The sequence below is a fragment of the Ranitomeya variabilis genome, chromosome 2 (assembly GCF_051348905.1).
Source record: "Ranitomeya variabilis isolate aRanVar5 chromosome 2, aRanVar5.hap1, whole genome shotgun sequence".
NCBI lineage: Eukaryota > Metazoa > Chordata > Amphibia > Anura > Dendrobatidae > Ranitomeya > Ranitomeya variabilis.
The window spans coordinates 21,191,269-21,217,953 of record NC_135233.1 but is presented as its reverse complement, the minus strand read 5'-3'; the positions used below and the strand labels follow the sequence as shown (position 1 = coordinate 21,217,953).

The 26,685-nt window shown below is 46.8% G+C and overlaps 1 long non-coding RNA gene across 1 annotated transcript; it reads right to left on the bottom strand.

The window, feature by feature from the left end:
- Positions 1–5,638: 5,638 nt before the first annotated feature.
- On the bottom strand, positions 5,639–26,324 carry LOC143809030 (uncharacterized). Its single transcript, XR_013222034.1, has 3 exons — positions 26,197–26,324; positions 16,180–16,405; positions 5,639–5,724 (listed from the first exon to the last, which is right to left on the bottom strand). It is a non-coding gene; the product is annotated as an uncharacterized LOC143809030 (long non-coding RNA).
- Between the last annotated feature and the right edge of the window lie 361 nt (positions 26,325–26,685).

The following is a 26,685-nucleotide window of genomic DNA, read 5'->3' as shown; positions in this document are numbered from 1 at the left end:
TATAAGGGACGCTCTGCCGGCACCGTATATAAGGGACGCTCTGCCGGCACCGTATATAAGGGACGCTCTGCCGGCACCGTATATATGGGACGCTCTGCCGGCATTGTATATATGGGACGCTCTGCCTGCACTGTATATCTGGGACATGTTTCCAACGCTGTTTATATGGGTCGTTCAGTTGATTTACTAGTTTCTATTCTTGACTAACCGTCTTTTTAATTCTTATTTTATAAATCAATATTACACGAGAAAATAAGAAACTTTGCAGTAAATCTTACAGTGAAATCTGCTTCTTTCTGTGCCAGGTACAATGTGTCATCAGTGAGACCGGAGATGACAATTAGTGCTGATAAGATTCTATGCAGATGGAAGGAGCTAGAGGTAAAGCTCCACCCCTCTCCACAGCATTGTATAAGCACCAGCTGTCATCCCCGGTCTCAGAGATGGAACAATCTGCAGTCACTGGAGACATATTTAACCCGAGAATTGTCAGAATGAACGATCCGTCCAGGAGAAAAAAGCCGATTCCTCCGATACAACATAGCACAAAGCTTCGTATTTCCTCGTGCTCTTTTTGATTTATTGAAATAAAATGCCGACGACTCGAAGTTCCTTGATATTTGGTCTCCGTTTTGCAGCAGAATTCACGGTTGGAGCTGCGCTCGTTGCTGACTCACTGTTTCCTTGACATTTGTAGAGTGATGTCACCTCCAGCAAAACTGTGGCGTCACCGGAACCGAGCAAAGAAAGAAGAAGGTGAAGAGCAGGAGGGGGCGAATGGCGACAGTCAGCATGTAGGCTCATCCGCTGACGATCAGCAGGTGGGCTCATCCGCTGACAATCAGCATGTAGGCTCATCCGCTGACAGCATGTGGGCTCATCCGCTGACAGTCAGCATGTGGGCTCATCCGCTGACAGTCAGCATGTGGGCTCATCCGCTGACAGTCAGCATGTGGGCTCATCCGCTGACAGTCAGCATGTGGGCTCATCCGCTGACAGTCAGCATGTGGGCTCATCCGCTGACAGTCAGCATGTGGGCTCATCCGCTGACAGTCAGCATGTGGGCTCATCCGCTGACAGTCAGCATGTGGGCTCATCCGCTGACAGTCAGCATGTGGGCTCATCCGCTGACAGTCAGCATGTGGGCTCATCCGCTGACAGTCAGCATGTGGGCTCATCCGCTGACAGTCAGCATGTGGGCTCATCCGCTGACAGTCAGCATGTGGGCTCATCCGCTGACAGTCAGCATGTGGGCTCATCCGCTGACAGTCAGCATGTGGGCTCATCCGCTGACAGTCAGCATGTGGGCTCATCCGCTGACAGCATGTGGGCTCATCCACTGACAGTCAGCATGTGGGCTCATCCGCTGACAGTCAGCATGTGGGCTCATCCGCTGACAGCATGTGGGCTCATCCGCTGACAGCATGTGGGCTCATCCGCTGACAGTCAGCATGTGGGCTCATCCGCTGACAGTCAGCATGTGGGCTCATCCGCTGACAGTCAGCATGTGGGCTCATCCGCTGACAGTCAGCATGTGGGCTCATCCGCTGACAGTCAGCATGTGGGCTCATCCGCTGACAGTCAGCATGTGGGCTCATCCGCTGACAGTCAGCATGTGGGCTCATCCGCTGACAGCATGTGGGCTCATCCACTGACAGTCAGCATGTGGGCTCATCCGCTGACAGTATGTGGGCTCATCCGCTGACAGTATGTGGGCTCATCCGCTGACAGCATGTGGGCTCATCCGCTGACAGTCAGCATGTGGGCTTATCCGCTGACAGCATGTAGGCTCATCCGCTGACAGTCAGCATGTGGGCTCATCCACTGACAGTCAGCATGTGGGCTCATCCGCTGACGTACAGGTGCGGGCAGCGACCTTTGCTGCCAATTCTCCTTTCTACTTCATCATATTTTACGTTTATTTCATAAGAAATACGTCAGTCTCCATTACTGGGGGGCTTGCAGAAGTTTACACCTCCTGTCACTACTTCAGCATTGACCCCTCACGTTGCAGCACTTATGCCAGTTGGTGGCGCTATGGAGTTCTCGTCCTCTCTCTCTGAAGAGGTAATTTGCATGTTAAGTTTTTGTTGTTACTATATTCCTTATTTCTTTGCATCAAAAAAACCCCCAAAACATCGGCCTCCGGTCATCAAACTGTTTTACGCAGAAATCTGGAGTCAATTAGGCAGAATTTTTGGCTTTGGGGGCACTCATAGTTTTATAAAAATATTTCAACTTTTGGCATTTTTACCCCAACTTTGATAACTTTTGCAACGTTGTTGGGGCTTAGAAGAGGACAGCCGACAAATTCATTATTACTTATTATGGGGCCCTCTGCCGGCACCGTATATAAGGGACGCTCTGCCGGCACCGTATATAAGGGACGCTCTGCCGGCACCGTATATAAGGGACGCTCTGCCGGCACCGTATATAAGGGACGCTCTGCCGGCACCGTATATAAGGGACACTCTGCCGGCCCTGTATATAAGGGACGCTCTGCTGGCCCTGTATATAAGGGACGCTCTGCCGGCCCCGTATATAAGGGACGCTCTGCCGGCCCCATATATAAGGGACGCCCTGCCGGCCCCGTATATAAGGGACGCTCTGCCGGCACCGTATATAAGGGACACTGCCGGCACCGTATATAAGGGACGCTCTGCCGGCCCCGTATATAAGGGACGCTCTGCCGGCCCCGTATATAAGGGACGCTCTGCCGGCACCGTATATAAGGGACGCTCTGCCGTCACCGTATATAAAGGACGCTCTGCCGGCCCCGTATATAAGGGACGCTCTGCCGGCACCGTATATAAGGGACCCTCTGCCGTCACCATATATAAAGGACGCTCTGCCGCCACCGTATATAAGGGACGCTCTGCCGCCACCGTATATAAGGGACGCTCTGCCGCCACCGTATATAAGGGACGCTCTGCCGCCACCGTATATAAGGGACGCTCTGCCGCCACCGTATATAAGGGACGCTCTGCCGCCACCGTATATAAGGGACGCTCTGCCGCCACCGTATATAAGGGACACTGCCGGCACCGTATATAAGGGACGCTCTGCCTGCCCTGTATATATGGGGCCCTCTGCCGGCACCGTATATAAGGGACGCTCTGCCGCCACCGTATATAAGGGACGCTCTGCCGGCACCGTATATAAGGGACCCTCTGCCTGCACCGTATATAAGGGACGCTCTCCCGGCACCGTATATAAGGGACCCTCTGCCTGCACCGTATATAAGGGAAACTCTCCCGGCACCGTATATAAGGGACCCTCTGCCTGCACTGTATATAAGGGACGCTCTGCCGGCACCGTATATAAGGGATGCTCTGCCGGCACTGTATATAAGGGACGCTCTGCCGGCACCGTATATAAGGGACCCTCTGCCTGCACCGTATATAAGGGACGCTCTGCCGGCACCGTATATGAGGGACACTCTGTCGGCACCGTATATGAGGGACACTCGGCACCGTATATAAGGGACGCTCTGCCGGCACCGTATATAAGGGACGCTCTGCCGGCACCGTATATGAGGGACACTCTGCCGGCACCGTATATGAGGGACACTCGGCACCGTATATAAGGGACGCTCTGCCGGCACCGTATATAAGGGACGCTCTGCCAGCACCGTATATAAGGGACGCTCTGCCGGCACCGTATATAAGGGACATTCTGCCGGCACCGTATATAAGGGACACTCGGCACCCTTGAAATTGTTCCAGGCAATGAAGTATTTCTCCCAGAAAATTATTCCAATTCCCCATGTTTTATTCTATATGTGTTTATTTCATTTGTGTATTGGAACAACACAAAAAACAGAGGAAAAAGGCAAATTGAACAATTTCACACAAAACCCCCAATATGGTCCGGACAGAATTCTTGGCACCCCAACTTAATATTTGGCTGAAATCCCTTTGGAATAACTAACTGCAATCAATCGCTTCCTATAATCATCCACAGGCTTCTTACACCTCTCAGCTGGGATTATGGACGACTCTTCTTCTGCTCCCGGTCTCTCATATGTGAAGGCGTCTTCTCCCAACAGCAATTGTAAGATTTCTCCACAGGTGATCAATGGGATTTAGATCCGGACTCGTCGCTGGCTACTTCAGAACTCTCCAGCGCTTTGCTTCCATCCATTTCTGGGGGAGACATGAAGTATATTTGGAGTTATTATCCTGATGGAAGACCAATGACCTAGGACGCAAACCCAGATTTCTGACACTACATTGCCTCCCAAAATCCATTGGTAATCTTCACATTTCATGATCCCTTGCACACAGTCAAGGCACCCAGTGTCAGAGGCCGCAAAACAACCGCAAAACATCTTTGAACCTCCACCATATTTGACTGTAGGTATTGTGCTTTTTTCTTTGTAGGCCTCATTCCATTTTTGGTGAACAGTAGCATGATGTGCTTTTACCATCTATCTTGGTCTCATCTGTCCACAAGATGGTTTCCCAGAAGGATTTTGGCTTACTCATGTGCATTTTAGCAAATTGCAGTCTAGCTTTTTTATGTCTCTGTCAGCAGTGGGGTCCTCCTGCCATAGTGTTTCATTTCATTGACATGTGGACGGATAGTTCGCTCTGACACTGATGCACCCTGAGTCTGCAGGACAGCTGGGATTTCTTTGGAGCTTGATTAGGGCATATCCACCATCCGGACTCTCGTGCCTTGCGATCTTTCATCAATGTCTCTCTCCAGGGAGATTAGCTACAGCGCCACGGGTTGTAAACTTCTGAATTATGTTGCGGACTGTGGGCAAAGAAACATCAAGTTCTCCGGAGATGGACGTGTAACCTTGAGATTGTTGATATTGTTCAACAATTTTGCTTCCTCAGACAGTTCTCTTCTTCTCTCTCTGTTTTCCATACTTAGTGAGGCACACACAGACACACAATGTGGAGATTGAGTCAACTTCTCCCCTTTTTATCTGCTTTCAGGTGTGATTTTCATATTACCCACACCTGTTACTTGCCACAGGTGAGTCTGAACAAGCATCACATGCTTGAAACAAAGTTGTTTAACCACAATTTCGGAAAAGTGACAACAATTTTGTCCGCCTCATATTTGGGGTTTTGTGTGAAATTTATGTCCAATTTGCCTTTTATTCTTTTTTTTGTGTTGTTCCAATACACACAAAGGAAATAAACATGTGTAACAAAACATGGGGAATTGCAATTATTTTCTGGGACAAATACTTCATTTTCTGGAACACTTTCAATGCCAACACTTTCGGCCGTGACTGTATAACGGACGCAATTTCAAGTTTAATTTTAATGGGGCGCTCGCCTCTTAATGAATTTGCTGCTTCCTACCATTGCCTACCTGGAAACAGTCAGCAAGCTGCTGCTCTGGATCTGTTATTCTGAGGCCGGGACTTTATGTTTATGTTTTAACATTATGTTGCTGTATTCTACCATGCCACCTCTTTACACTCGATGTCCGCCATGTTGGATTTTTTTGATCATTTGCAGAGAATATATTACCCCCCCTCATCCCAAACGCCTTTTCACCATTGCCATTTTCCTATCACAGACACGTTTGCTGTATATTATTGCCTAAGCTCACAGTACAATACATTGTATAGCTATATGCATGTCGCTATCTGTTACTCAGACATGCTGACGTCCTCCCTTTTCACATCTATGTGGGTCTCATGAGCTGTCTGAACCTGGCCTACTTGTTGATGGTTTCCAGGTATAAACCTTTTTTTTCCTACAAAAAGAAAAAAGTTAAAATAATATATATAAAAAAAGAAGAGAAAATCAAGTGAAAACTATCAGAAACTGTCATGAAGAATCATCACAGAGATGACGGATCCTTCATTTACTTTCTATGGTCGGGTTGTGATATGAAACCCTGGAAGTAATGAGAACCGAGGACAACAGTGCCACCTGCAGGCTTAACAAGGCATTACACCTCATTAAAGGGACAGCACCTTAGAATTGGCATTCAGGCAGCTCCATATAATGGAGAGCCTTAGGCTGGAGTCACACTAGATATGTTAAAATTGGTCTGAATTTTGATGCAGGAGAGTCGGACGAGTGTAATGCAAGTGTCGTGCATAACTACTATCATACTGCCCCATAGGTACATGAATATAACTACTATAATGCTGCACCTATGTACAAGAATATAACTACTATAATACTGCTCCTATGTACAAGAATATAACTACTATCATACTGCCCCATAGGTACATGAATATAACTACTATAATGCTGCACCTATGTACAAGAATATAACTACTATAATACTGCTCCTATGTACAAGAATATAACTACTATAATACTGCTCCTATGTACAAGAATATAACTACTATAATACTGTCCCATAGGTACATGAATATAACTACTATAATACTGCTCCCTATGTACAGGAATATAACTACTATAATACTGCTCCTATGTACAGGAATATAACTACTATAATACTGCTCCTATGTACAAGAATATAACTACTATAATACTGTCCCATATACAAGAATATAACTACTATAATACTGCCCCTATGTACAAGAATATTACTACTATAATACTGCTCCTATGTACAAGAATATAACTACTATAATACTGCTCCTCTGTACAAGAATATAACTACTATAATACTGCCCCTATGTACAAGAATATTACTACTATAATACTGCTCCTATGTACAAGAATATAACTACTATAATACTGCCCCTATGCACAAGAATATAACTACTATTATACTGCTCCTCTGTACAAGAATATAACTACTATAATACTGCTCCTATGTACAAGAATATAACTACTATAATACTGCTCCTATGTACAAGAATATAACTACTATAATACTGCTCCTATGTACAAGAATATAACTACTATAATACTGCCCCTATGTACAAGAATATAACTACTATAATACTGCTCCTATATACAAGAATATAACTACTATAATACTGCCCCTATGTACAAGAATATAACTACTATAATACTGCTCCTATATACAAGAATATAACTACTATAATACTGCCCCTATGTACAAGAATATTACTACTATAATACGGCTCCTATGTACAAGAATATAACTACTATAATACTGCCCCTATGTACAAGAATATAACTACTATAATACTGCTCCTATGTACAAGAATATAACTACTATAATACTGCTCCTCTGTACAAGAATATAACTACTATAATACTGCCCCTATGTACAAGAATATAACTACTATAATACTGCCCCTATGTACAAGAATATAACTACTATAATACTGCTCCTATGTACAAGAATATAACTACTATAATACTGCCCCTATGTACAAGAATATTGCTACTATAATACTGCCCCTATGTACAAGAATATTGCTACTATAATACTGCCCCTATGTACAAGAATATAACTACTAAAATACTGCCCCTATGTGCAAGAATATAACTACTAAAATACTGCTCCTATGTACAAGAATATAACTACTAAAATACTGCTCCTATGTACAAGAATATAACTACTAAAATACTGCCCCTATGTGCAAGAATATAACTACTATAATACTGCTCCTATGTACAAGAATATAACTACTATAATACTGCCCCTATGTACAAGAATATTGCTACTATAATACTGCCCCTATGTACAAGAATATAACTACTAAAATACTGCCCCTATGTACAAGAATATAACTACTATAATACTGCTCCTATGTACAAGAATATAACTACTATAATACTGCCCCTATGTGCAAGAATATTGCTACTATAATACTGCCCCTATGTACAAGAATATAACTACTATAATACTGCTCCTATGTACAAGAATATAACTACTATAATACTGCCCCTATGTACAAGAATATTGCTACTATAATACTGCCCCTATGTACAAGAATATAACTACTAAAATACTGCCCCTATGTGCAAGAATATAACTACTATAATACTGCTCCTATGTACAAGAATATAACTACTATAATACTGCCCCTATGTACAAGAATATAACTACTATAATACTGCCCCTATGTACAAGAATATAACTACTATAATAGTGCCCCTATGTGCAAGAATATAACTACAGTAATACGGACTTCTGATGGGTTTTCCGCCCCGGCTCTGTTATATGGCTACAGTTGCAGTGTACACAGTACAGACCAAAAGTTTGGACACACCTTCTCATTTAAAGATTTTTCTGTATTTTCATGACTATGAAAATTGTACATTCACACTGAAGCATCAAAACTGTGAATTAACACATGTGGAATTATATACTTAAGAAAAAAAGTATGAAACAACTAAAATTATATTCTAGGTTCTTCAAAGTAGCCACCTTTTGCTTTGATGACTGCTTTGCACACTCTTGGCATTCTCTTGATGAGCTTCAAGAGGTCGTCACCGGGAATGGTCTTCCAACAATGGTGAAGGAGTTCCCAGAGATGCTTAGCACTTGTTGGCCCTTTTGCCTTCACTCTGCGGTCCAGCTCACCCCAAACCATCTCGATTGGGTTCAGGTCTGGTGACTGTGGAGGCCAGGTCATCTGGGGTAGCACCCCATCACTCTCCTTCTTGGTCAGATAGCCCTTACAGCCTGGAGGTGTGCTTGGGGTCATTGTCCTGTTGAAAAATCAATGATGGTCCAACTAAACGCAAACCGGATGGAATAGCATGCCGCTGCAAGATGCTGCGGCAGCCATGCTGGTTCAGTATGTCTTCAATTTTGAATAAATCCCCAACAGTGTCACCAGCAAAGCCCCCCCACACCATCACACCTCCTCCTCCATGCTTCACGGTGAGAACCAGGCATGTAGAGTCCATCCGTTCACCTTTTCTGCGTCGCACAAAGACACGGTGGTTGGAACCAAAGATCTCAAATTTGGACTCATCAGACCAAAGCACAGATTTCCACTGGTCTAATGTCCATTCCTTGTGTTCTTTAGCCCAAACAAGTCTCTTCTGCTTGTTGCCTGTCCTTAGCAGTGGTTTCTGTCATGATTCTCAATGGCGAGAGAACATAGCCCAGCATATATAAGAACTAGCTCTTGGAAGATGGAATCTAAACTGACCATGAACTAAACCTGCCGCACAATTAACAGTGGCCGGGTAGCGTGCCTACGTTTTATCCCTAGACGCCCAGCGCCAGCCGGAGGACTAACTAATCCTAGCAGAGGAAAATACAGTCCTGGCTCACCTCTAGAGAAATTTCCCCAAAAGGCAGACAGAGGCCCCCACATATATTGGCGGTGATTTTAGACGAAATGACAAACGTAGTATGAAAATAGGTTTAGCAAAATCGAGGTCCGCTTACTAGATAGCAGGAAGACAGAAAGGGCACTTTCATGGTCAGCTGAAAACCCTATCAAAACACCATCCAGAAATTACTTTAAGACTCTAGTATTAACTCATAACACCAGAGTGGCAATTTCAGATCACAAGAGCTTTCCAGACACAGTAACGAAACAGCAGCTGTGAACTGGAACAAAATGCAAAAACAAACAAGGACGAAAGTCCAACTTAGCTGGGAGTTGTCTAGTAGCAGGAACATGCAAAGAAAGGCTTCTGATTACATTGTTGACCGGCATGAAACTGACAGAGGAGCAAGGTTATATAGAGACTCCCACATCCTGATGGGAACAGGTGAACAGAGAGGATGATGCACACAAGTTCAATTCCACCAGTGGCCACCGGGGGAGCCCAGAATCCAATTTCACAACAGTACCCCCCCCCTCAAGGAGGGGGCACCGAACCCTCACCAGAACCACCAGGGCGATCAGGATGAGCCCTATGAAAGGCACGGACAAGATCGGAGGCATGAACATCAGAGGCAGTCACCCAAGAATTATCCTCCTGACCGTATCCCTTCCATTTGACCAGATACTGGAGTTTCCGTCTGGAAACACGGGAGTCTAAGATCTTTTCCACAACGTACTCCAACTCACCCTCAACCAACACCGGAGCAGGAGGCTCAACGGAAGGCACAACCGGTACCTCATACCTGCGGAATAATGACCGATGAAAAACATTATGAATAGAAAAAGATGCAGGGAGGTCCAAACGGAAGGACACAGGGTTAAGAATCTCCAATATCTTGTACGGGCCGATGAACCGAGGCTTAAACTTAGGAGAAGAAACCCTCATAGGGACAAAACGAGAAGACAACCACACCAAGTCCCCAACACAAAGCCGAGGACCAACACGACGACGGCGGTTGGCAAAAAGCTGAGTCTTCTCCTGGGACAACTTCAAATTGTCCACTACCTGCCCCCAAATCTGATGCAACCTCTCCACCACAGCATCCACTCCAGGACAATCCGAAGATTCCACCTGACCGGAGGAAAATCGAGGATGAAACCCCGAATTACAGAAAAACGGGGACACCAAGGTGGCAGAGCTGGCCCGATTATTGAGGGCGAACTCCGCCAATGGCAAAAAAGCAACCCAATCATCCTGATCCGCAGACACAAAACACCTCAAATATGTCTCCAAGGTCTGATTAGTCCGCTCGGTCTGGCCATTAGTCTGAGGATGGAAAGCAGACGAAAAAGACAAATCTATGCCCATCCTAGCACAGAATGCCCGCCAAAATCTAGACATGAATTGGGTCCCTCTGTCAGAAACGATATTCTCCGGAATACCATGCAAACGAACAACATTTTGAAAAAACAGAGGAACCAACTCGGAAGAAGAAGGCAACTTAGGCAAGGGAACCAAATGGACCATCTTAGAGAAACGGTCACACACCACCCAGATGACAGACATCTTCTGAGAAACAGGCAGATCCGAAATAAAATCCATCGAGATGTGCGTCCAAGGCCTCTTCGGAATAGGCAAGGGCAACAACAATCCACTAGCCCGAGAACAACAAGGCTTGGCCCGAGCACAAACGTCACAAGACTGCACAAAGCCTCGCACATCTCGTGACAGGGAAGGCCACCAGAAGGACCTTGCCACCAAATCCCTGGTACCAAAGATTCCAGGATGACCTGCCAACGCAGAAGAATGAACCTCAGAGATGACTCTACTGGTCCAATCATCAGGAACAAACAGTCTACCAGGTGGGCAACGATCCGGTCTATCCGCCTGAAACTCCTGCAAGGCCCGCCGCAGGTCTGGAGAAACGGCAGACAATATCACTCCATCCTTAAGGATACCTGTGGGCTCAGAATTACCAGGGGAGTCAGGCTCAAAACTCCTAGAAAGGGCATCCGCCTTAACATTCTTAGAACCCGGTAGGTATGACACCACAAAATTAAACCGAGAGAAAAACAACGACCAGCGCGCCTGTCTAGGATTGAGGCGCCTGGCAGACTCAAGGTAAATTAAATTTTTGTGGTCAGTCAATACCACCACCTGATGTCTGGCCCCCTCAAGCCAGTGACGCCACTCCTCAAAAGCCCACTTCATGGCCAAAAGCTCCCGATTCCCAATATCATAATTTCGCTCGGCGGGCGAAAATTTACGGGAAAAAAAAGCACAAGGTCTCATCACGGGGCAGTCGGAACTTCTCTGCGACAACACCGCCCCAGCTCCGATTTCAGAAGCGTCGACCTCAACCTGAAAAGGAAGAGCAACATCAGGCTGACGCAACACAGGGGCGGAAGAAAAGCGGCGCTTAAGCTCCCGAAAGGCCTCCACAGCATCAGGGGACCAATCAGCAACATCAGCACCCTTCTTAGTCAAATCACTCAATGGTTTATCAACATCAGAAAAACCAGCAATAAATCGACGATAAAAGTTAGCAAAGCCCAAAAATTTCTGAAGACTCTTAAGAGAAGAGGGTTGCGTCCAATCACCAATAGCCTGAACCTTGACAGGATCCATCTCGATGGAAGAGGGGGAAAAAATGTATCCCAAGAAGGAAATCTTTTGAACCCCAAAAACGCACTTAGAACCCTTCACACAAGGAATTAGACCGCAAAACCTGAAAAACCCTCCTGACCTGCTGGACATGAGAGTCCCAGTCATCCGAAAAAATCAGAATATCATCCAGATACACAATCATAAATTTATCCAAATAATCGCGGAAAATGTCATGCATAAAGGACTGGAAGACTGAAGGGGCATTTGAAAGACCAAAAGGCATCACCAAATACTCAAAGTGGCCCTCGGGCGTATTAAATGCGGTTTTCCACTCATCCCCCTGCTTGATTCGCACCAAATTATACGCCCCACGGAGATCAACCTTAGAGAACCACTTGGCCCCCTTTATACGAGCAAACAAATCAGTCAGCAGTGGTAACGGATATTGATATTTAACCGTGATTTTATTCAAAAGCCGATAATCAATACACGGCCTCAAAGAGCCATCTTTCTTAGACACAAAGAAAAAACCGGCTCCTAAGGGAGATGACGAAGGACGAATATGTCCCTTTTCCAAGGACTCCTTTATATATTCTCGCATAGCAGCGTGTTCAGGCACAGACAGATTAAATAAACGACCCTTAGGGTATTTACTACCCGGGATCAAATCTATGGCACAATCGCACTCCCGGTGCGGAGGTAGTGAACCAAGCTTGGGTTCTTCAAAAACGTCACGATAGTCAGACAAGAATTCAGGAATCTCAGAGGGAATAGATGATGAAATGGAAACCAAAGGTACGTCCCCATGAGTCCCTTTACATCCCCAGCTTAACACAGACATAGCTTTCCAGTCGAGGACTGGGTTATGAGATTGCAGCCATGGCAATCCTAGCACCAAAACATCATGTAGATTATACAGCACCAGAAAGCGAATAATCTCCTGGTGATCCGGATTAATACGCATAGTTACTTGTGTCCAGTATTGTGGTTTATTACTAGCCAATGGGGTGGAGTCAATCCCCTTCAGAGGTATAGGAGCTTCCAAAGGCTCCAAATCATACCCACAGCGTTTGGCAAAGGACCAATCCATAAGACTCAAAGCGGCGCCAGAGTCGACATAGGCGTCCGCGGTAATAGATGATAAAGAACAAATCAGGGTCACAGATAGAATAAACTTAGACTGTAAAGTGCTAATTGAAACAGACTTGTCAGGCTTCTTAGTACGCTTAAAGCATGCTGATATAACATGAGTTGAATCACCACAATAGAAGCACAACCCATTTTTTCGTCTAAAATTCTGCCGCTCGCTTCTGGACAGAATTCTATCACATTGCATATTTTCTGGCGTCTTCTCAGTAGACACCGCCAAATGGTGCACAGGTTTGCGCTCCCGCAGACGCCTATCGATCTGAATAGCCATTGTCATGGACTCATTCAGACCCGCAGGCACAGGGAACCCCACCATAACATCCTTAATGGCATCAGAGAGACCTTCTCTGAAAATCGCCGCCAGGGCGCACTCATTCCACTGAGTAAGCACAGACCATTTACGGAATTTTTGGCAGTATATTTCAGCTTCATCTTGCCCCTGAGATAGGGACATCAAAGCTTTTTCCGCCTGAAGCTCTAAATGAGGTTCCTCATAAAGCAACCCCAAGGCCAGAAAAAACGCATCCACATTGAGCAACGCAGGATCCCCTGGTGTCAATGCAAAAGCCCAATCTTGAGGATCGCCCCGGAGCAAGGAAATTACAATCCTGACCTGCTGTACAGGATCTCCGGCAGAGCGAGACTTCAGGGACAAAAACAATTTGCAATTATTTTTAAAATTTTGAAAGCAAGATCTATTCCCTGAAAAAAATTCAGGCAAAGGAATTCTAGGTTCAGACATAGGTGCATGAACAACAAAATCTTGCAAATTTTGTACCTTCGTGGCGAGATTATTCAAACCTGTAGCTACACTCTACACACTACAAACAGGTGAACACAGAGCCATTCAAGGATTAGAAGGAGAGAAAGAGAGGAAGACTGCAGTATAGGCAGACTAGCAAGTGATTCAATTATGAGCACACTCAGAACTAGAGAAAAAAAAAAAAAAAATTTTCAGCAGACTTCTTTTTTCTCTCCTTTCTCAGCCAATAATTTAACCCTTTTTTTGTCCGGTCAAACTGTCATGATTCTCAATGGCGAGAGAACATAGCCCAGCATATATAAGAACTAGCTCTTGGAAGATGGAATCTAAACTGACCATGAACTAAACCTGCCGCACAATTAACAGTGGCCGGGTAGCGTGCCTACGTTTTATCCCTAGACGCCCAGCGCCAGCCGGAGGACTAACTAATCCTAGCAGAGGAAAATACAGTCCTGGCTCACCTCTAGAGAAATTTCCCCAAAAGGCAGACAGAGGCCCCCACATATATTGGCGGTGATTTTAGACGAAATGACAAACGTAGTATGAAAATAGGTTTAGCAAAATCGAGGTCCGCTTACTAGATAGCAGGAAGACAGAAAGGGCACTTTCATGGTCAGCTGAAAACCCTATCAAAACACCATCCAGAAATTACTTTAAGACTCTAGTATTAACTCATAACACCAGAGTGGCAATTTCAGATCACAAGAGCTTTCCAGACACAGTAACGAAACAGCAGCTGTGAACTGGAACAAAATGCAAAAACAAACAAGGACGAAAGTCCAACTTAGCTGGGAGTTGTCTAGTAGCAGGAACATGCAAAGAAAGGCTTCTGATTACATTGTTGACCGGCATGAAACTGACAGAGGAGCAAGGTTATATAGAGACTCCCACATCCTGATGGGAACAGGTGAACAGAGAGGATGATGCACACAAGTTCAATTCCACCAGTGGCCACCGGGGGAGCCCAGAATCCAATTTCACAACAGGTTTCCTAGCAGCTATTTTACCATGAAGGCCTGCTGCACAAAGTCTCCTCTTAACAGTTGTTGTAGAGATGTGTCTGCTGCTAGAACTCTGTGTGGCATTGACCTGGTCTCTAATCTGAGCTGCTGATAACCTGCGATTTCTGAGGCTGGTGACTCGGATAAAATTATCCTCAGAAGCAGAGGTGACTCTTGGTCTTCCTTTCCTGGGGCGGTCCTCATGTGAGCCAGTTTCTTTGTAGCGCTTGATGGTTTTTGCCACTGTACATAGGGACACTTTCTAAGTTTTCCCAATTTTTCAGACTGACTGACCTTCATTTCGTAAAGTAATGATGGCCACTCATTTTTCTTTACTTAGCTGCTTTTTTCTTGCCATAATACAACTTCTATTCAGTAGGACTATCAGCTGTGTATCCACCAGACTTCTGCACAACACAACTGATGGTCCCAACCCCATTTATAAGGCAAGAAATCCCACTTATTAAAGGGAACCTGTCTCCCCCAAAATGGAAAGTTAGCTAAGTCCACCAGCATCGGGGGCTTATCTCCAGCATTCAGTAATGCTGTAGATAAGCCCCCGATGTATCCTGAAAGATGAGAAAAAGAGGTTAAATTATACTCACTCGGGCTTTCCCGCTGCAGTGGGCGTCGCGGTCCGGTCCGGCGCCTCCCATCTTCTTATGATCACGACCTCTTGTCTTCACGCCGCAGCTCCGGCGCAGGCGTACTTTGTCTGCCCTGTTGAGGGCAGAGCAAAGTACTGCAGTGCGCAGGCCTTGGGAAAGGTCAGAGAGGCCCGGAGCCGTGGTGTGAAGACAAGAAGAGGACGTCATCGTAAGGAGATGGGAGGCCCCGGACCGCGATGCCCATCGGACCGGACTGCACCAGGACCGCCCCTGGGTGAGTATAATCTAAGCTTTTTTTCCTCATCTTTCAGGATACATCGGGGGCTTATCTACAGCATTACAGGATACATTACAGAATGCTGGAGATCAGCCCCTGGTGCTGGTGGGCTTAGCTCATCTTCCATTTTGCGGTTGACAGGTTCCCTTTAAACCTGACGGCACACCTGTGAAGTGAAAACTATTCCCGGTGACTACCTCTTGAAGCTCATGATAGAGAATGCCAAGAGTGTGCAAAGCAGTCATCAAAGCAAAAGGTGGCTACTTTGAAGAACCTAGAATATAAGACATGTTTTCAGTTGTTTCATACTTTTTTGCTAAGTATATAATTCCACATGTGTGAATTCATAGTTTTGATGCCTTCAGTGTGAATGTACAATTTTCATAGTCATGAAAATACAGAAAAATCTTTAAATGAGAAGGTGTGCCCAAACTTTTGGTCTGTACTGTATGTCAGTGCCGTATATCCCGCAGGGCAGTGATATTCTTCCCCGGGGGTCTCTGACATGTGGTGGTCTCTGATGACGTCCAGCCCTGCATGTGGGCAGCTTGTGGTCTTGTGTTTATGGGCTCTTGGCCTCCATTGCTGTAGTGCTGACGTGATGGATTTTTACACTTACATGTGAGTCACTGGGTTTGTCCTGGAGCTGTCGGGGTCTTCTTTGGTTTTGGGGGGTTATTGCTGCCAGTAACTGCCTGGATGTGTTTTCCTTTTTCACCGTACTCCTCTCTGGTTACATATTAAGGTCATGGAGTCAGACGCAGGAGCGCTGGGAATGTCACAGGCAAATACAAGCAATAAAGCCATCAGGGCTGCTCTGTACCCATCAGACCCGACTGTCGTCACTTCAGTTTTTGCAGAATGGGAAAAAGGGAAAGGTTTGAGTTTTAAAGAGTTAATGGTACTCACTTGTCACATAGGTTTCCTATTATTTTTACGTAAGTTTATTATTCAGCTGAGGATGGAGCCGCAAATTGTCATATTTTGGCTTCTTGCAGCCGCCACCAGGGGGAGCTGTGAGGGATTAGTCAGATGACATTATCGTGTAGCTCGTCCTCGCTGCGGCCTCCGGGGATCGGACTCGTGATTCCAGCACAGTCCACACACGATCCATGAGGTCTGGAGACAGATCACCTTCCTCCGGCCGCCTGTGATCTGCTGACAGAGGCGCTGCCATTAGAGAATCCGCTGCCATCAGGTGCAGATTGTACAGTGTTTGGGCAAGTGGTGCATAACACATTCACAATGTGCCTGCAGAGCATTGCCCCGTCACACCGCAGAACATTGCCCCGTCACACCGCAGAGCATTGCCCCGTCACACCGCAGAGCATTGCCCCGTCACACCGCAGAGCATTGCCCCGTCACACCGCAGAGCATTGCCCAGTCACACCGCAGAGCATTGCCCCGTCACACCGCAGAGCATTGCCCCGTCACACCGCAGAGCATTGCCCCGTCACACCGCAGAGCATTGCTCCGTCACACCGCAGAGCATTGCTCCGTCACACCGCAGAGCATTGCCCCGTCACACCGCAGAGCATTGCCCCGTCACACCACGGAGCATTGCCCCATCACACCGCAGAGCAGTGCCACGTCACACCGCAGAGCATTGCCCCGTCACACCGCAGACCATTGCTCCATCACACCACAGAGCATTGCCCCGTCACACCGCAGAGCATTGCCTTCTCACACTGCCTACCCTAACTTGTATTCTTCCCATCTTAGCCGTCCTCCTCATGTAAAATATGTTTCATCTGACCAGATGGTCTTCTTCCTTTATGTTATGGTTTACTTCTTATGATAATGTGCCCACAAAGACCCGCTGTATACTCGGAACACCCCACAAGACCCGCCGCATACAGGGAACACCCTACAAGACCCGACCGTATACCAGGAACACCCCACAAGACTCACCGTATACAGGGAACACCCCACAAGACTCACCGTATACAGGGAACACCCCATAAGACTTGCCGTATACAGGGAACACCCCACAAGACTCACCGTATACCAGGAACACCCCACAAGACTCACCGTATACAGGGAACACCCCACAAGACTCACCGTATACAGGGAACACCCCATAAGACTTGCCGTATACAGGGAACACCCCACAAGACCCGCCGTATACAGGGAACACCCCACAAGACCCGCTGTATACAGGGAACACCCCACAAGACCTGCCGTATACAGGGAACACCCCACAAGACCCACCGTATACAGGGAACATCCCACAAGACCCGCCGTATACAGGGAACACCCCACAAGACCCGCCGTATACAGGGAACACCCCACAAGAACGGCCGTATACAGGGAACACCCCACAAGACCCGCCGTATACAGGGAACACCCCACAAGGCCCACTGTATACAGGGAACACCCCACAAGACCCGCCGTATACAGGGAACATCCCACAAGACCCGCCGTATACAGAGAACACCCCACAAGACCCGCCGTATACAGGGAACACTGTTATGGTCTGGTGATTAAGGAGCGACATGCGACTAGCTCTGAGCAGGTGGTAACTATACCGACCGCAGTCCCTGATCTTAACACAGACACTAGCAGTAGCCGTGGGATGTTCCTGTCACTCCCTGGACACCTCGTCACAGCCGGAGATCTAGCTACCCCTAAAGGTAGAAACAGGAAAGCTATCTTGCCTCAGAGAAAATCCCCAAAGGATAGGACAGCCCCCCACAAATAATGACTGTGAGAGGAGAAGGAAATGACATACGTAGTATGAAACAAGATTTAGCAAAGGAGGCCACTACTAGCTAGACAGAATTAGTACAGAACAGAAAACTGTGCGGTCAGTAATAAAAACTAGAAAAAGTCCACCGCAGAGAAATGCAAAAATCTCCACACCTGACTAAAGGTGTGGAGGGCAAAATCTGCAGCCCAGAGCTTCCAGCTTAGCTAAATAGATCCATACTGATAAGCTGGACAAATGAGCAAAACATAGAAAATGCCAAACAACAAAGTCCACAACAAGTGAACTGCAAAAAGACAAGCAAGGACTTAGCTTTGTTGAAATGGTCAGAGTGGCAGGGAAATCCTCAGAGAGCCATGACTCCAAGCTCAACAATTGACAACTGGCATGGAATTAGGAATAAGGCCAGACTAATATAGCCGAGCCAGAAAGACGATCAGTGAGAACAGCTGCTGATGCTAAATCCAAGAAGCAGCCATACCACTCAAAACCACAGGAGGGAGCCCAAGAGCAGAATTCACAAAAATGTTACTTATAACCACCGGAGGGAGCCCAAGAGCGGAATTCACAACAGTACCCCCCCCCCCTTGAGGAGGGGTCACCGAACCCTCACCAGAGCCCCCAGGCCGATCAGGACAAGCCAAGTGAAAAGCACGAACCAAATCGGCGGCATGGACATCGGAGGCAACCACCCAAGAATTATCCTCCTGGCCATAACCCTTCCACTTGACAAGATACTGAAGCCTCCGCCTCGAAAAACGAGAATCCAAAATTTTCTCAACCACATATTCCAACTCCCCCTCAACCAACACCGGGGCCGGAGGATCAACAGATGGAACAACGGGCACCACATATCTCCGCAACAAAGATCTATGGAAAACGTTGTGGATGGCAAAAGAGGCTGGAAGGGCCAAACGAAAAGACACTGGATTGATAATCTCAGAAATCTTATAAGGACCAATAAACCGAGGCTTGAACTTAGGGGAAGAAACCTTCATAGGAACATGACGAGAAGATAACCAGACTAAATCCCCCACACGAAGCCGAGGACCAACACACCGATGGCGGTTAGCAAAACGCTGAGCCTTTTCCTGAGACAACGTCAAATTGTCTACCACATGAGTCCAAATCTGCTGTAACCTGTCCATCACAGAATCTACACCAGGACAATCAGAAGGCTCAACCTGCCCTGAAGAAAAACGAGGATGGAAACCAAAATTACAAAAGAAAGGCGAAACCAAAGTAGCCGAACTGGCCCGATTATTAAGGGCAAACTCGGCCAATGGCAAGAAAGCCACCCAATCATCCTGATCAGCAGACACAAAGCATCTCAAATAGGTTTCCAAGGTTTGATTAGTTCGCTCAGTTTGGCCATTTGTCTGAGGATGGAACGCCGAAGAAAAAGACAAATTAATGCCCATCTTAGCACAAAAGGCCCGCCAAAACCTGGAAACAAACTGGGAACCTCTGTCAGACACAATATTCTCTGGAATGCCATGCAAACGAACCACATGCTGAAAAAATAATGGAACCAAATCAGAGGAGGAAGGCAATTTAGGCAAAGGTACCAAATGGACCATTTTAGAGAACCGGTCACAAACCACCCAGATAACAGACATCCTCTGGGACACAGGAAGATCCGAAATAAAATCCATGGAAATATGCGTCCAAGGCCTCTCCGGGAAAGGCAAAGGCAAAAACAACCCACTAGCGCGGGAACATAAAGGCTTAGCCCGGGCACAAGTCCCACAGGACTGCACAAAAGAACACACATCCCGTGACAAGGAAGGCCACCAAAAGGACCTAGCCACCAAATCTCTGGTACCAAAAATCCCAGGATGACCGGCCAACACAGAACAATGGACCTCAGAAATTACCTTACTTGTCCATCTATCAGGAACAAACAGCTTCCCCACAGGACAGCGGTCAGGTTTATCAGCCTGAAATTCCTGAAGCGCCCGCCGCAAATCAGGGGAGATGGCAGACAGAATCACCCCTTCCCTAAGAATGCCAACCGGCTCAAGGACTCCAGGAGAATCAAGCAAAAAACTCCTAGAGAGGGCATCCGCCTTAACATTCTTAGAACCTGGAAGATACGAGACCACAAAATCAAAACGGGAGTAAAACAGGGACCACCGAGCCTGTCTAGGGTTCAGCCGCATGGCCGACTTGAGGTAAATCAGATTCTTATGATCGGTCAAGACCACAATGCGGTGCTTGGCTCCCTCAAGCCAATGTCGCCATTCCTCAAATGCCCACTTCATAGCCAACAACTCCCGATTGCCGACATCATAATTGCGTTCCGCAGGCGAAAACTTTCGGGAAAAGAAGGCACATGGCTTCATCAAGGAACCATCAGAATTCCTCTGTGACAAAACGGCCCCTGCCCCAATCTCAGAAGCGTCAACCTCAACATGAAAAGGAAGAGAAACATCCGGCTGACGCAAGACAGGGGCAGAAGTAAATCGGCGTTTAAGCTCCTGAAAGGCCTCAACAGCCTCAGAGGACCAATTAGTCACATCAGCGCCTTTCTTCGTCAAATCAGTCAGGGGTTTAACCACACTGGAGAAGTTGGCAATGAAACGGCGATAAAAATTAGCAAAGCCCAAAAATTTCTGGAGGCTCTTCACAGATGTGGGTTGAATCCAGTCATAAATGGCTTGGACCTTAACAGGATCCATTTCTATAGACGAAGGAGAACAAATAAACACCAAAAAAGAGACCTTCTGAACTCCAAATAGGCACTTAGACCCCTTCACAAATAGAGCATTATCACGAAGGATCTAGAATACCATCCTGACCTGCTTCACATGAGACTCCCAATCATTGGAAAAAATCAAAATATCATCCAAATACACAATCAAGAATTTGTCAAGATAATTGCGGAAAATATCATGCATAAAGGACTGAAATACAGAAGGAGCATTAGAAAGCCCGAAAGGCATCACCAGGTATTCAAAATGGCCTTCGGGCGTATTAAATGCAGTTTTCCATTCGTCACCCTGCTTAATACGAACAAGATTATATGCCCCTCGAAGGTCAATCTTGGTAAACCAACTAGCCCCCTTAATCCGAGCAAACAAATCAGAGAGCAAAGGTAAAGGGTATTGGAATTTGACCGTGATCTTATTAAGAAGACGATAATCAATACAGGGTCTCAAGGAGCCATCCTTCTTGGCAACAAAAAAGAATCCCGCTCCCAATGGTGACGAAGACGGCCGGATATGCCCCTTCTCTAAAGACTCCTTTACATAGCTCCGCATAGCGGCATGTTCTGGCACAGACAGATTGAAAAGTCGGCCCTTAGGGAACTTACAGCCAGGAATCAAGTCAATAGCACAATCACAGTCCCTATGTGGAGGAAGGGAACTGGACTTGGGCTCATCAAATACATCCTGGAAATCTGACAAAAATTCAGGAACATCAGAAGAGGGGGAAGAGGAAATTGACATTAAAGGAACGTCACTATGTACCCCTTGACAACCCCAACTAGTCACAGACATAGATTTCCAATCCAGCACTGGATTGTGTACTTGTAACCATGGAAAACCCAGTACAACAACATCATGTAAATTATGCAACACCAGAAAACAGCAATCTTCCTGATGTGCTGGAGCCATGCACATAGTCAGCTGAGTCCAATACTGAGGTTTATTCTTGGCCAACGGTGTAGCATCAATACCCCTTAAGGGAATAGGGCTCTGCAAAGGCTGCAAGGAAAAACCACAGCGCCTGGCAAATTCTAAGTGGACAGTTCAGAGCAGCGCCCGAATCCACAAATGCCATGACAGAAAAAGATGACAATGAGCAAATCAGGGTCACAGACAGGAGAAACTTAGGCTGTACAGTACTGACGGTAACAGATCTAGCGACCCTCTTAATACGCTTAGGGCAATCAGAGATAGTATGAGCTGAATCACCACAGTAAAAACACAGCCCATTCTGACGTCTGTATCCCCGCTGTTCTGCTCTAGTCAGAATCCTATCACATTGCATAGGCTCAGGACTCTGTTCAGAGGATGCTGCCATATGGTGCACCACTTTGCGTTCACGCAGGCGCCGATCAATCTGAATGGCTAGGGACATAGATTCGCTCAAACCAGCAGGCGTGGGGAACCCCACCATAACATCCTTAAGGGCTTCAGAAAGACCCTTTCTGAAAATTGCTGCCAGAGCGTCCTCATTCCATTTAGTGAGCACAGACCATTTTCTAAATTTCTGGCAGTATAATTCTGCCGCTTCCTGACCCTGACACAGGGCCAACAGTGTTTTCTCAGCATGCTCTACAGAGTTAGGTTCGTCATACAATAATCCGAGCGATTGAAAAAATGCATCTACATTAAGCAATGCTGGATCCCCTGACTCAAGGGAGAATGCCCAGTCCTGAGGGTCACCACGCAGCAGAGAAATAACTATTTTTACTTGCTGAATGGGGTCACCAGAGGAACGGGGTTTCAGAGCAAAAAACAATTTGCAGTTATTTTTTAAGTTCAAAAACTTAGTTCTATCCCCGTAAAACTAATCCGGAGTAGGAATTCTAGGCTCTAAGGCCGGAGTCTGAACAACATAATCTTGAATACTCTGTACTCTTGCAGCAAGCTGATCCACACGAGAAAACAAACCCTGAACATCCATGTCCGCGCCGAAATCCACCCAGAGATTAAGAGGAAGGAAAATGACAAAACAGACTAAAGAAAAAAAAATGGCTCAGAACTCTTTTTCTTTTCCTTCTTTTGAGATGCATTCAGCTCATTTTTGGCCAGTTGTACTGTTATGGTCTGGTGATTAAGGAGCGACATGCGACTAGCTCTGAGCAGGTGGTAACTATACAGACCGCAGTTCCTGATCTTAACACAACACTAGCAGTAGCCGTGGGATGTTCCTGTCACTCCCTAGACACCTCATCACAGCCGGAGATCTAGCTACCCCTAAAGGTAGAAACAGGAAAGCTATCTTGCCTCAGAGAAAATCCCCAAAGGACAGACAGCCCCCCACAAATAATGACTGTGAGAGGAGAAGGAAATGACATACGTAGTATGAAACAAGATTTAGCAAAGGAGGCCACTACTAGCTAGACAGAATTAGTACAGGACAGAAAACTGTGCGGTCAGTAATAAAAACTAGAAAAAGTCCACCGCAGAGAAATGCAAAAATCTCCACACCTGACTAAAGGTGTGGAGGGCAAACTCTGCTGCCCAGAGCTTCCAGCTTAGCTAAATAGATCCATACTGATAAGCTGGACAAATGAGCAAAACATAGAAAATGCCAAACAACAAAGTCCACAAGTGAACTGCAAAAAGACAAGCAAGGACTTAGCTTTGCTGAAATGGTCAGAGTGACAGGGAAATCCTCAGAGAGCCATGACTCCAAGCTCAACAATTGACAACTGGCATTGAATTAGGAATAAGGCCAGACTAATATAGCCGAGCCAGAAAGACGATCAGTGAGAACAGCTGCTGATGCTAAATCCAAGAAGCAGCCATACCACTCAAAACCACAGGAGGGAGCCCAAGAGCGGAATTCACAACAGAACACCCCACAAGACCCGCCGTATACAGGGTACACCCCACAAGACCCGCCGTATACAGAGAACACCCCATAAGAACCGCCGTATACAGGGAAAACCCCACAAGACTCGCCGTATACAGGGAACACCCCACAAGACCCGCCGTATACAGGGAACACCCCACAAGACCCGCCGTATACAGGGAACATCCCACAAGGCCCGCCGTATACAGAGAACACCCCACAAGACCCGCCGTATACAGGGAACACCCCACAAGGCCCGCCGTATACAGGGAACACCCCACAAGACCCGCCGTATACAGGGAACACCCCACAAGACCCGCCGTATACAGGGAACACCCCACAAAACCCGCCGTATACAGAGAACACCCCATAAGACCTGCCGTATACAGGGAACACCCCACAAGACCCGCCCTATACAGAGAACACCCCATAAGACCTGCCGTATACAGAGAACACCCCACAAGACCCGCCGTATACAGAGAACACCCCATAAGACCCGCCGTATACAGGGAACACCCCACAAGACCCGCCGTATACAGAGAACACCCCATAAGACCCGCCGTATACAGGGAACACCCCACAAGGCCCACTGTATACAGGGAACACCCCACAACACCCGCCGCATACAGGGAACACCCCACAAGACCCGCCGCATACAGGAAACACCCCACAAGACCTGCCGTATACAGGGAACACCCCACAAGACCTGCCGTATACCGGTAACACCCCACAAGACCCGCCATATACAGGAAACACCCCACAAGACCCGCCGTATACAGAGAACACCCCACAAGACCTGCCGTATACAGGGAACAGATCACAAGACCTGCCGTATACAGGGAACACCCCACAAGACCTGCCGTATACAGGGAACAGATCACAAGACCTGCCGTATACAGGGAACACCCCACAAGACCCGCCGTATACAGGGAACAGATCACAAGACCTGCCGTATACAGAGAACACCCCACAAGACCTGCCATATACAGGGAACAGATCACAAGACCTGCCGTATACAGGGAACACCCCACAAGGCCCGCCGTATACAGGGAACAGATCACAAGACCTGCCGTATACAGAGAACACCCCACAAGACCTGCCGTATACAGGGAACAGATCACAAGACCTGCCGTATACAGGGAACACCCCACAAGGCCCACTGTATACAGGGAACACCCCACAACACCCGCCGCATACAGGGAACACCCCACAACACCCGCCGTATACAGGGAACACCCCACAAGACCTGCCGTATACCGGTAACACCCCACAAGACCTGCTATATACTGGGAACACCCCACAAGACCCGCCGTATACAGAGAACACCCCACAAGACCTGCCGTATACAGGGAACACCCCACAACACCCGCTGTATACAGGGAACACCCCACAAGGCCCACTGTATACAGGGAACACCCCACAACACCCGCCGTATACAGGGAACACCCCACAACACCCGCCGTATACAGGGAACACCCCAGCATATTCTTCAAATAATGAATTACCAATTTACCATATGTTTGTAAGAAGAGGATTAATAATGAAATATGGCCGCACTTCCTGTTTCCATTTTTATCAGCATCTCGGCACGTAATAGTAGGTAGGGGCCGCAGCTGCTACGGAAAGTACTGAGATACTAATATGTGGACATTTCTTCACGTTATAGGTTACCATTGTACGTATGACGTTCTTTCCATGAACCTGGAAGCTCAGGATGGGCAGAGCTGAGGAGGCACAGACCTCTGGGAAGATGCAGAAATCCCGGGTGTGCTGAGAGCTGAGTGATTCCAGCACAAGCGGGGTTAACTGCAGCGTCCCCCCCTTCGCGCTCGCTTCCACCCCCTTCTCACTCGCTGATGATGAGGAGTCGCTATTTCTGGAAACGCGCTATTTCTCGTGATTTTATTTTTTCCTATTTTGGGCTCTGAGGTAGATTATGACATAGATCCCCCCCACAGTCACAGATCTTGTGCCCCCCACATCTTCCTCCTCCCCCATTATCAGCTCCATCTCGCAGGTAATCATGATGGCTGGACCTGGTCTAAAGAAGGAGCAGAATGGAAAAAAACGCATCGTGGCAATCCCTAAAATCACACAGTTCGTATGCAGTGGGGGTCAAAAGTTTGTGAACCCTTCAGGATTTTCCACATTTCTGCATAAATCTGACCTAATACTAAATCCGTTTTCACAGTATTAAAATAAGACAAAGAACCGCATAGAAAAATGAGTAGTAGATTCACATCTGTCAATGTGCAAAAGTATGTGAACCCCTAGGATTAGCAGATAACCTGAAGGCGATAGAGAGTGGGCGACCTGGTGCATCTAAAGAATGAATTTATCTAAGTCTGATCTTTTATACACGCTTGTGGAAGTGTATGGACAAAGGAGACTTCTGATAACCTTAGAAGAGTGGATCATGTTCATCTGCTTGGAAAAAGGTTACAGAACCATCCATGAAGAATTTGGACTCCAGCAATCCACAGTCCGTCAGATTATGTACAAATGGAGGAAACTCAAGACCATTGTTACAATCCCCAGTATTGGTCAACCAAGAAAGATCACTCCAAGAACACGGTGTAAAAAGTCTACGAGGTCACAAAGGGACCCAAGGTCACCTCTAAGCAACTAAAGGCCTCTCTCACATTAGCTAATGTTCATGACTCCAGGAGTATGCTGAACCTGAAGGGTGTGCATGGCAGAACTCCAGGGAGGAAACCACTCCCTCCAATAGCCGGAAGGCTATCTATTAGAATAATGTTTTGTGTATGGATGAGACCGAGCTTTTTGGTTTATGTGAGCAACGGTCTGAATTTTATCAGCTATTTCTAAAGGAAAATGTCCAGACCTGTGTCCAGGAGATCGGGGGTCCAAAACAGCGACTCAAACTGT